Consider the following 13187-nt stretch of genomic DNA (forward strand, 5'->3'; position numbering starts at 1 on the left):
AAAAAAATCTTTCCAAAATGAGTATATGATCATGTGATTTTGATAATTCATTGCCTTGCAAGGCATATAAGGTTTGTTTTGACTCAGCCTCTGTCTATCCTTCTGGCATAATTTCTTGCCATGCTACCATTTACAACCTGTGTCTTAGCTATGTGGAATTATTTTCAGATTGCCTGAGCTGACCATGGTCTTTCTTACTTTAAAACCTTACACATACATCATATTATTTTTATGCAGAAATTACTTTTATTATGTTAGAATATTCCTTAATGTTTTGGCAATTATTCATGTGAAGGAGAGTTCAGAAAACAGATTTATGACTGTATTAGCCTTGTCCTTGATTAGAGATTTATGAATTATACAAAAAATATTATTCCCTAGAGAAGGTTACTCTAAAAGTAGTAGTAGAAAAGATCTAAGAGACTGTGAACTTAGAAGAGCATCTCCCTGCTTGTCTGGCTGTTCCAGGTGGACCACAAGACTTCAGTACAAGGATGGACATGTTTTCTTTGTTGAATTTAAAGCTTTACAACAGTTCGAATGCTCTTTCTTGCATGCAATAGGTCAAAGGCTTATTAATTTGGTCAAAAGACAGACTGTGAGTCACAAATTCATCAACTTTTATCTTTCTGGACATATATTCAGACACCAACTTTGGGACACTTTCTACACTCTTCCATCCTCCAAAGGCAGTGCCTTTCCATACGCACCCTGTTACCAGCTGAAATGGATGAGTGGTGATTTCTTCACCTGAAGCAGCTACTCAGCTATGACGCTGACACCCCAGCCTTTGTGGCAGGCCTCTAGTGCTGCTCTTATGACTTTCAAGTTACCAATACACTCAAAGGAATAGTCCACTCCCCCATCAGTCATTTCAATGAGCACTTCCTGGATGGGTTTACTGAAGTCCTGGGGGTTAACACATTCAGAGGCTCCAAACTCCTTGGCCCTTGAGAATTTATCTTTATTGATGTCCACACCAATGATCTGGGATGCACCAGCCACCTTACAGCCCATGATAGTCACCAATCCAACTCCTCCTAGGCCAAAGACGGCACAAGTAGAGCCAGGCTCCACCTTGGCAGTGTTCAGAGCAGCACCATAACCAGTTGAAATGTCACAACCGAGAAGGCAGACTTTATCCAAAGTTGCTAAAGGATCTATTTTAGCAACAGAGATATCAGCCACAACTGTCTATTCAGAAAATGTGCTGGTTCCCATATAATGTAAAATTGTCTTTCCTTTGCAAGTAAATCTGCTAGTACCATCTGGTATTAATCCTTTCCCCTGTGTAACTCTTATCTTCTGGCAAAGGTTTGTTTTAGGATTTAGACAAAATTTGCATTCTCCACACTGTGGGATGTAAAGTGGGATGACAGTGTCACCTGCCTTCAGCTTAGTAACTCCTTCGCCAACACTTTCCACAATTCCAGCACCTTCATGTCCCAGGATCACTGGAAAACTCCCTTCAGGATCAGCCCCACTCAGGGTGCAGGCATCGGTGTGGCAAACTGCAGTGGCCATAATCTTAATTCGAACTTCATGAGCCTTTGGGGGTGCCACCTCTACCTCTTCTATAGAGAGAGGCTTTCCTGCCTCCCAGGCAACTGCAGCCTTGCATTTGATAAGCTGGTTTGCCATGTCCTCTGCTTCCCACATACTTCATATTTATATATGCCTAGAGTAGTCTTCCCAAGTAACCCTGGATCACTCCTGCCCATTTCTCTTCTTAAGAATTATTTGAATCCTTCACTTTCAATCAGCCAGCTAATCACTTCACTGCACACACAGTCTCTTGGTCATGTGTATTACAGCACTTTCCATGACATTCATATCCGTTGCTTTCTCATATATTAGTCTCCCTGATGAACATGTAAACCCCTAAAGGACAGGGACAGTGTCTTTCTCATATTTGTAACTTTAGTACCAAGTAGAGTATCTGTAAGTAGTTATTAACTACTTTCCAATGAATGAATGAGTGAATGAATGACCCTGATGTTGCATTGACAACACCCACATTATCTGGATCATCTGGATTCTCTCATCAAACTAATCAGAGAGGAATTGCAGATTAGCCTATCCCATGTTCTCAGATTACTTGTTGAGGGAGAGCTGTGGAAATGTATTTTGTCACACATAGGTGGGGCACAACCATTTTCCCCACAGGCTGGGGTGGCTGAGTCTGACGAAACTTGTCAGGAAAGATGTTAGGTGCAGTGGGACAAGATTTGGAAGAAAAGAGCAATAGGAACTAGACAATAATGTTACTGGAAAGGAAAGGCTCTCATCCCCGTACTAATCCAAATACTCAAATCTAGAGTTTATGTGTGTGCTTTCGGAGATGACATAACCTTCCTCCAGCCCCTGGAATTGCACCAATTGGATACAATTACAGGTTCTATGCATTTTTCTTTGTACATAACCATTACTTTCATCTTTGAATTCACTTTCTTGGTTTTGTCAGTATAAACCTAAATAAAATATATCTCTATTTTTTTTAAATAAATATATTTTTATTGGTGTTCAATTTGCCAACATATAGAATAACACCCAGTGCTAATCCCATCAAGTGCCCCCCTCAGTGCCCATCACCCCCACCCCCTGCCCACCTCCCCTTCCACTACCCCTAGTTTCCCAGAGTTAGGAGTCTCTCATGTTCTGTCTCCCTCCCTGATATTTACCACTCATTTTTCTCCTTTCCCCTTTATTCCCTTTCAGTATTTTTTATATTCCCCAAATGAATGAGACCATATAATGTTTGTCCTTCTCTGATTGACTTTTTTCACTCAGCATAATACACTCCAATTCCATCCACATCAAAGCAAATGGTGGGTATTTGTCATTTCTAAAGGCTGAGTAATATTCCAGAAGTCAGTGGCATTTCTATACACTAACAATGAGACTGAAGAAAGAGAAATTAAGGAGTCAATCCCATTTAGAATTGCACCCAAAAGCATAAGATACCTAGGAATAAACCTAACCAAAGAAGTAAAGGATCTATACCCTAAAAACTATAGAACACCTCTGAAAGAAATGGAGGAAGACACAAAAGATGGAAACATATTCCATGCTCATGGATTGGAAAAATTAATATTGTGAAAATGTCAATGTTACCCAGGGCAATTTACACGTTTAATGCAATCCCTATCTATGCATTTTTTTAGTGCTACCTGGAATAAATTAATTTGAATGAGGTGTGATTTGTTTATTGGTTGATTGGTTTTTAAGATACCCAGTCAGAGGAGCAATTCAACAATATCAGAGCTGATAAAATTCATCTTGAGAATTTGAGGAAGAAGATGCTTGAATGGTCTTATTAAAGTCCTCTTTACAAAAAAGAAAGATACTGCTTAGTGAGGTATTGAGAAGATGTTCATATTTTACAAATCCGAAAACTGCAAAAAAAGAACTATTGGGACTTCATCAAGATAAGAAGCTTTTGCACAGCAAAGGATACAGTCAACAAAACTAAAAGACAACCAACAGAATGGGAGAAGATATTTGAAAATGACGTATCAGATAAAGGGCTAGTTTCCAAGATCTATAAGGAACTTATTAAACTCAACACCAAAGAAACAAACAATCCAATCATGAAATGGGCAAAAGACATGAACAGAAATCTCACAGAGGAAGACCTAGACATGGCCAACATGCACATGAGAAAATGCTCTGCATCACTTGCCATCAGGGAAATACAAATCAAAACCACAATGAGATACCACCTCACACCAGTGAGAATGGGGACAATTAACAAGGCAAGAAACCACAAATGTTGGAGAGGATGAGGAGAAAAGGGAACCCTCTTACACTGTTGGTGGGAATGTGGACTGGTGCAGCCACTCTGGAAAACTGTGTGGAGTTTCCTCAAAGAGTTAAAAATAGACCTACCCTACGACCCAGCAATTGCACTGTTGGGGATTTACCCCAAAGATTCAGATGCAATGAAACACCGGGACACCTGCACCCCGATGTTTCTAGCAGCAATGTCCACAATAGCCAAACTGTGGAAGGAGCCTCGGTGTCCATCGAAAGATGAATGGATAAAGAAGATGTGGTTTATGTATACAATGGAATATTCCTCAGCCATTAGAAACGACAAATACCCACCATTTGCTTCGACGTGGATCGAACTGGAGGGTATTATGCTGAGTGAAGTAAGTCAATTGGAGAAGGACAAACGTATATTCTCATTCATTTGGGGAATATAAATAATAGTGAAAGGGAATAGAAGGGAAGGGAGAAGAAATGTGTGGGAAATATCAGAAAGGGAGACAGAACATAAAGACTCCTAACTCTGGGAAATGAACTAGGGTTGGTGGAAGGGGAGGAGGGCGGGGGGTGGGGGTGAATGGGTGACGGGCACTGAGGGGGGCACTTGGCGGGATGAGCACTGGGTGTTATTCTGTATGTTGGCAAATTGAACACCAATAAAAAATAAATTTATTAAAAAAATAAAATAATAAAAAATAAAAAAATCCAAAAACTATCATTTATCTATCAATTATCTATTATCTATCTACCTACCTATCTATTATCTATCTATCTATCTATCTATCTATCTATCTATCATCTATCTATCTATCATCTATCTATCTATCTATCCATCTATCTATCTATCTATCATCTATCTATGTCATCTATGAATCATATATCAATCAACTATCTATCACCTACCTGCTTACCTATTTAACTAAGTGACATGAACTAACTTTTACAGGAAGGAAGGTAAGGGAAACCAACGCTGGATGTGTGCTTTCTGAGTGTCAGAGTTCTGTATTGTGTAGCCCAAGGGATAGATGATACCTGGGTTTTGGGGGCCGGCTGGTGGGGGGGTTGATCTGTCTTCGAATATTGCCTTGCTGCTTACGAGCTACATGGAATAAGTTTTTTGTTTTGTTTTTAACTTCCCTAAATCTCATTTTCTATAAGGTATGGATAATTTTTTAATACCTTTATTTTTTATTGGTGTTCAATTAGCCAACATATAGAATAACACCTAGTGCTCATCCCATCAAGTGCCCTCCTCAGTGCCCGTCACCCAGTCACCCCCAACCCCACCCACCTCCCCTTCTACCACCCCTAGTTCGTTTCCCAGAGTTAGGAGTCTCTCATGTTCTGTCTCCCCTTCGGACATTTCCCATCCATTTCTTCTCCCCTCCCCTCCATTCCGTTCACTATTATCTATATTCCCCAAATGAATGAGACAATATAATGTTTGTCCTTCTCCGATTGACTATTTCACTCAGCATAATACCCTCCAGTTCCATCCACGTCGAAGCAAATGGTTGGTATTTGTCGTTTCTAATGGCTGAGCAATATTCCATTGTATACATAAACCACATCTTCTTTATCCATTCATCTTTCGATGGGCACTGAGGCTCCTTCCACAGTTTGGCTATTGTGGACATTGCTGCTATAAACATTGGGTGCAGGTGTCCCAGTGTTTCATTGCATCTGAATCTTTGGGGTAAATCCCCAGCAGTGCAATTGCTGGGTCGTAGGGCAGGTCTATTTTTAACCTCTTTGAGGAAACTCCACACAGTTTTCCAGAGTGGCTGCACCAGTTCACATTCCCACCAACAGTGCAAGAAGGTTCCCTTTTCTCCGCATCCTCTCCAACATTTGTGGTTTCCTGCCTTGTTAATTGTCCCCATTCTCACTGGTGTGAGGTGGTATCTCATTGTGGTTTGGATTTGTATTTCCCTGATGGCAAGTGATGCAGAGCATTTTCTCTTGTGCATGTTGGCCATGTCTATGTCTTCCTCTGTGAGATTTCTGTTCATGTCTTTTTCCCATTTCATGATTGGATTGTTTGTTTCTTTGCAGTTGGTTTTAACAAATTCTTTATAGGTCTTAGAGACTGGCCCTTTATCTGATACGTCATTTGCAAATCTTATAGTTTTGTTGATTGTTTTCTTTACTGTGCAGAATCTTTTTATCTTGATGAAGTCCCAATAGTTCATTTTTGCTTTTGTTTCTCTTGGCTTCATAGATGTATCTTGCAAGAAGTTACCTGTGGCCAAGTTCAAAAAGGGTGTTGCCTGTGTTCTCCTCTAGGATTTTGATGGATTCTTGTCTCACATTTAGATCTTTCATCCATTTTCAGTTTATCTTCGTGTATGGTGTAAGAGAATGGTCTAGTTTTATTCTGCTGCATGTGGCTGTCCAATTTCCGTGGCACCATTTATGGTGGCACCATTTATTCTCTCAGAAGAGACTGTCATTTTTCCAGTGGGTTGTCTTTCCTGCCTTGTCAAATATTAGTTCACCTTAGAGTTGAGGGCCCATTTCTGGATTCTCTATTCTGTTCCATTGATTTATGTGTCTGTTTTTGTGCCAGTACCACACTGTCTTGATGATCACAGCTTTGTAGTACAACTTGGAGTTTGGCATTGTGATACCCCTGGCATTGGTTTTCTTTTTCAATATTACCCTGGCTATTTGGGGTCTTTTCTGATTCCGCACAAATTTTAAGATGAATTGTTCAAACTCTCTGAAGCAAGTCCATGGTATTTTGATAGGGATGGCATTAAATGTGTAAATTGCCCTGGGTAGGATGGACATTTTCACAATATTAATTCTTCCAATCCATGAGCATGGAATATTTTTCCATCTGTCTTCCTAGATTTCTTTCAGAAGTGTTCTGTAGTTTTTAGGGTATAGATCCTTTACCTCTTTGGTTAGGTTTATTCCTAGGTATCTTATGTTTTTGGGTGCAATTGTAAATGGGATTGACTCCTTAATTTCTCTTTCTTCAGTCTCATTGTTAGTGTATAGAAATGCCACTGACTTCTGGGCATTGATTTCGTATCCTGCCACCCTGCCAAATTGCTGTATGAGTTCTATCAATCGTGGGGTGGAGTCTTTTGGGTTTTCTATGTAGAGTATCATGTCATCGGGGAAGAGGGAGAGTTTGACTTCTTCTTTGCCAGTTTAAATGCCTTTTATTTCTTTTTGTTGTCTGATTGCTGAGGCTAGGACTTCCAGTACTATGTTGAATAGCAGTGGTGAGAGTGGACATCCCTGTCTTGTTCCTGATCTTAGGGGAAAGGCTCCCAGTGCTTCCCCATTGAGAATGATATTTTCTGTGGGCTTTTTGTAGATGGCTTTTAAGATGTTGAGGAATGTTCTCTCTATCCCTACACTCTGAAGAGTTTTGATCAGGAATGGATGCTGTATTTTGTCAAATGCTTTCTCTGCATCTACTGAGAGGGTCATATGTTTCTTGGTTTTTCTCTTGCTGATATGATCAATCACATTGATTGCTTTATGAATGTTTAACCAGCCTTGCATCCCGGGGATAAATCCTACTTGGTCATGGCGAATAATCTTCTTAATGTATTGTTGGATCCTATTGGCTAGTATCTTGTTGAGAATTTTTGCATCCATGTTCATCAGGGATATTAGTCTGTAATTCTCCTTCTTGGTGGGGTCTTTGTCTGGTTTTGGAATTAAGTTGATGCTGGCCTCATAGAACGAGTTTGGAAGTACTCCATCTCTTTCTATCTTTCTGAAACAGCTTTAGTAGAATAGGTATGGGTTTCTTCTTTAAACGTTTGATAGAATTCCCCTGGGAAGCCATCTGGCCCTGGACCTTTGTGGTTTGGGAGATTTTTGATGACTGCTTCAATTTCTTCCCTGGTTAGTGGCCTGTTCAGGTTTTCTCTTTCTTCCTGTTCCAGTTTTGGTAGTTTGTGGTTTTCCAGAAATGCGTCCATTTCTTCTTGGTTGCCTAATTTATTGGTGTATAGCTGCTCATAATATGTTTTTAAAATCGTTTGTATTTCCTTGGCATTGGTGGCAATGTCTCCTTTTATTAATTTGAGTCTTCTCTCTCTTCTTTTTAATAAGACTGGCTAATGGTTTATCTATCTTATTCTTTCAAAGAACCAACTCCTGGTTTTGTTAATCTGTTCCACAGTTCTTCTGCTCTCTATTTCATTGAGTCCTGCTTGAATCTTTATGAACTCTCTTCTTCTTCTGGGTGTAGGATCTATTTGCTGTTTTTTCTCCAGCTCCTTTGGGTGCAAGGTTAGCTTTTGTATTTGAGTTCTTTCCAGTTTTTGGATGGATGCTTGTATTGTGATGTATTTCCCCCTCAGGACTGCTTTTGCTGCATCCCAAAGATTTTGAACAGTTGTATCTTCATTCTCATTAGTTTCCATGAATCTTTTTAATTCTCCCCTAATTTCCTGGTTGACTCATCTTTTAGCAGGATAGCAGGATGGTCCTTATCCTCCACGTGTTTGAAATCCTTCCAAACCTCTTGTTATTCTAATTTCAAAGCATTGTGGTCTGAAAATATGCAGGGGGACAATCCCAATCTTTTGATATCAGTTAAGACCTGATTTATGACCCAGTATGTGGTCTATTCTGGAGAAAGTTCCATGTGCACTTGAGAAGAATGTGTATTCAGTTGTGTTTGGATGTAAAGTTCTGTAAATATCTGTGAAATCCATCTGGTCCAGTGTATCACTTAAAGCTCTTGGTTGTTTGGAGATGTGCTTAGAAGACCTGTCGATTGTAAAACGCGCTACATTCAAGTCACCAAGTATAAGTATATTATTATCTAAGTATGTCTTAATTTTGGTTATTATTTGATTGATATACTTGGTAGCTCCCACATTCGGGGCATAAATATTGATTGTTAAGTCCTCTTGTTGGATAGATCCTATAAGTATGATATAGTCAAAATGGATGAAAGATCTAAATGTGAGACAAGATTCCATCAAAATTCTAGAGGAAGAACACAGGCAACACCCTTTTAGAACTAGGCCACAGTAACTTCTTGCAAGATACATCCACAAAGGCAAAGGAAACAAAAGCAAAAATGAACTATTGGGTCTTCATCAAGATAAGAAGCTTTTGCACAGCAAAGGATACAGTCAGCAAAACTAAAAGACAACCTACAGAATGGGAGAAGATATTTGCAAATGATATATCAGATAAAGGGCTAATATCCAAGATCTATAAAGAAGTTATTAAACTCAACAGCAAAGAAACAATCCAGTCATGAAATGGGCAAAAGACATGAACAGTAATCTCACAGAGGAAGACATAGACATGGTATGAATAATTTTTTATGTGCAAGATTGTTGTAGGGAAAGTGTATGAAACATAGCAAGTAGGCATTCAATAAATTTTAGTTTTCTTCTTTTAATCCACAGTGGAATGAATAACCCAAATGTTGATTGTTTTGTATTACATCAAATAATAGCAGTAGAGTAGAACTCAGTTTTTTCATTTCCAGCCCTAGTAGAATCTTGGAAGTAACGACTTTAAGCTGGCAGTAATTTGCTTACACTGGTATCTGAATTCTTGAGCTCCCTAGATCCTGTTTTTCTTTTTTTTTTTCAGCCCAAGCAGACCCATCTCATTTGCATATTTCAGTCTCTCTCTCTTTCTCTATTTCCTCTTTTCTAACAGCTGTACTATGGGAAATTGCTTCTTCTACCCTTCATATCTATGTTCTAATGAAGGACTTATAACCAGTTAACTCTTAAAGCTTTAATTCTAAAGAAAGGTGGTAAAGCCAGAGACAAATCTAAGCCATTTGGAACCATAGGGTGACTCTCCATTTCATTTTCTTTCTAATTGCTATACTTTATGGCAGACAGAGGACACAGGTTTTTTGTCAATGTACCTCATGAAGAAATGAGAAAATCAGCAATAGAAGAGACTTCTTAAGAGTTCTAAATAACCTTTTAAAAATGGCCAGTTGATGGCATGAGCACTGGGTGTTATGCTACATGTTGGCAAATTGAACTCCAATAAAAAATAAATTTAAAAAATAAAAAAATAAAAATGGACACATTTCCTTTGCAAATTCCATACTTCCTTGTGATAGATGGCTTTATAAAACAAAGAGAATACATGTAAACTTCTATGGTAACTCTATGTGCCTATAGGTAGAGCTTCACTCACCTTCACTTACCATGCTTACCAAAGTTTAGGTAAGATGTTGCTTAAAGTGGATTTCAGAATTCAGGTTAGTGGCCTTTTATTTTTATTTTTTTAAAAGTTTTATTTATTTATTCATGGGAGACACAGAGCAAGAGAGAAAGGGAGAGGCAGAGTCACAGGCAGAGGGAGAAGCAGGCTCCATGCAAGAAGAAGCCTGATGTGGGACTCGATCCTAGATCTCCAGGATCACAACCTGGGCTGAAGGTGGCGCTAAACCACTGAGCCTCCCCCGCTGCCCGGTTAGTGGCTTTTTAATAATGCCAAGTTGTTTATTGTCAGAGAGGGATCTACCCTCTGCTTGCTGGGTTGATTTATTTCCAGTTGAATCCAGAGTTGTCTCAGTTTTCATCCTTTCTCTTACTCAGCTTTGATCACATAGAATGCCCAACAGAGATTGCATTCAGCTTATAGTATTTTATTAGGAGGTCCTTTCTGGTTAACAAAATTCCTAAAAAACAAAACAAAACACAATTCCTATAACCAGGACTTACATTCCAACAAAGCAACCAGTGCATGTGGTGTGTCTGGTACACACTGACCTCCAATTACCCACATCCAAAGGTTTCTTTACCTAGGAAGTTTGGAGGAAGAAGACTTTTGTCTTTGTTTCTCCTAATTTAGCCACTCAGAATTCCTCCTTGGTGCCCTGTTCTCCTCCATAACAGTACAGTCATTCTGTGAGGAATGCATTGATATTACTTGGTGCTCTTTGGCACAGAGATACTTTATCTATAGGACGCTGGCACTCAGATGGTGGAAGAGGGGAAATCTCTAGCTATACATTAACCTATGATGCTTCTTTTCCCAGTGTGATTGCATCAAAGAAATTTCAACTGTTCACAGGGTTTCCACATGTGAGCACCCAGTTTCTAACATTTTTTCCTTGTAGACCACATCTGCTGCTTCACTCTATCTTTTCTTTCATCTTAGAAGTGGAATATGTGGGGAATGCCTGGGTGGCTCCGTGGTTGAGCATCTGCCTTTGGCTCAGGGCGTGATCTTGTAGTCCCGAGATTGAGTCCCATGGCGGGCTCTCTGCATGGAGTCTGCTTCTCCCTCTGTCTTTCTCTCTCTGTGTCTCTCATTAATAAATAAATAAAATCTTTTAAAAAAAGAGGTAGGGCAGCCCAGGTGGCTCAGAGGTTTAGTGCCGCCTTCAGCCGGAGGCGGGATCCTGGAGACCCGGGATTGAGTCCCACGTCGGGCTCCCTGCGTGGAGCCTGCTTCTCCCTCTGCCTGTTTCTCTGCCTCTATCTCTCTCTGTGTGTCTCTTGTGAATAAATAAATAAAAACTTAAAAACTTAAAAAATAAAAAAGATGTAGAATATGTGGGAATATATATATATATATATATATATATACACTCAGCTGTCAGAAAAGATGAATATTTATCATTTGCATTGATGTGAATGGAACTGGAGGGTATTATGCTGAATGAAATAAGTCAATTAAAGAAAGACAATTATATGGTTTTATTCATATGTGGAATATAGAAAACAGCACAGAGGATCATAGGGGAAGGGAAGGAAAATTGAGGGGGAAGTCATCAGAGAGGGAGAAAAACCATGGGAGTCTAAACTATAGGAAACAATGGGAGTTGCTGGAGGGGAGATGGGTGGGGGGGGATGGGGTAATTGGGAATTAAGGACCTCCACGGGTGGTATCATTAATAAAATGGTTGGCCGTGTTGGGGACACCCCATGCATAGGATCTGGCGGTTATGCTGACAATGACATTGGCGCCATTTCAACAACGGGGCACGGGGAGAGCATCCTGAAGGTGAATCTGGCCAGACTCACTCTCTTCCAGGTAGAACAAGGAAAGACCCTGGAAGAGGCAGCCGACATGTCATTGGGTTATATGAAGTCAAAGCTGAAGGGTTTAGGTGGTGTCACCTTGGTCAGCAAAGCAGGAGACTGGGCGGTGAGGTGGACCTCTGCTTCCATGCCCTGGGCGGCCGCCAAGGATGGCAAGTTGCACTCCGGAATTGATCTTGAGGAGACCAGTGTCACTGACCTGCCCTAGGGCCCTGAAAATTGTATCCTAGATGCTAGCTTGGAAGGAAAGTCCAGTTTCCTGGTGTGGAGACTTGGCTTAATCAATTAGATCTAGAAGTGGAAAAAAATTAATTAATTAAGGACATTAAATAGGGCACGTGAGGTGATGAGCCCTGGGTGTTATACACCACGAATAAACTGTTGAACACTACATCTGAGATGAATGATGTGCTATATGTTGGCTAATTGAATTTAAATTTTAAAAAGTAGAATATGTCACTCAATTGTTTTAGGATACTTTGGTATAACTTAAAGGAACAATTGCCTTCAGATTGACTAAAACAAATTATTGAGGGTATTAGCAATCTGGACTATAACATTTTTTGCATTACATTTAAGCTTCAAATGAATGTGGAGTCATTTCATTCAATTCAAAGGATTATTGGAATCATTCATAAATATTTGATCTATATACATATACACACGTATAAACACTCAAACATATACAGTAAAGGTGAATTTAATTAGTTCAGTAGACTGGCAAGATTTCAGACACTCCTAAATTTATACTTGGAGATGAAAGAATGTAGTATTACACATGTATGAACAGGCCCCCAGGCAGAGTGGAAAGAGGTTTGAGAATCAGAAACCAATACCCTGGTTGCAGCAGCACTTCTAATTAGGTGCATGATATGAACAAGTTAATCTTTTGAGTGTCATATACTTTACCTACAATGGAAATGGTTTGGATGAGATTAAACATTATTAAATTTATTTTCTTCTTTTTTTGTTTCAAGTTTTTATTTAAATTCTACTGCATTAACATATAGTGCAATATTAGTTTTAGGAGTAGAATTCAGTAATTCATCACTTACATATAACACACAGTGCTTATGACAATGAGAGCTTTCCTTAATACCATCACCTTTTAACCCATTCCCCCCCCACCTCCCATCCATCAACCTTCAGTTTGTTCTCTATACTTAAGAATCTCTTATGGTTTATATCTCTATCTTGTTTTCCTTCTTCTATGTTCATCTGTTTAGTTTCTTAAATTCCACATATGAATGAAATCATATGGTATTTGTCTTTCTTGACTGACTTATTTCACTTAGCAAATACACTCTAGTTCCATCCATGTCATTGCAAATGATCTCATTCTTTCGATGGCTGAGTAATATTCCATTATATATTCCATTAATATATATTATATATTCCATTAATATA

General features: G+C 39.3%; 1 pseudogene; it reads right to left on the reverse strand.

Annotated features, from left to right (window-relative positions):
* Nucleotides 1–518: 518 nt before the first annotated feature.
* Nucleotides 519–1641, reverse strand: LOC100685357 (annotated as a pseudogene).
* Between the last annotated feature and the right edge of the window lie 11546 nt (nt 1642–13187).

This window comes from Canis lupus, chromosome 17 (assembly GCF_011100685.1).
Source record: "Canis lupus familiaris isolate Mischka breed German Shepherd chromosome 17, alternate assembly UU_Cfam_GSD_1.0, whole genome shotgun sequence".
Lineage (NCBI taxonomy): Eukaryota > Metazoa > Chordata > Mammalia > Carnivora > Canidae > Canis > Canis lupus.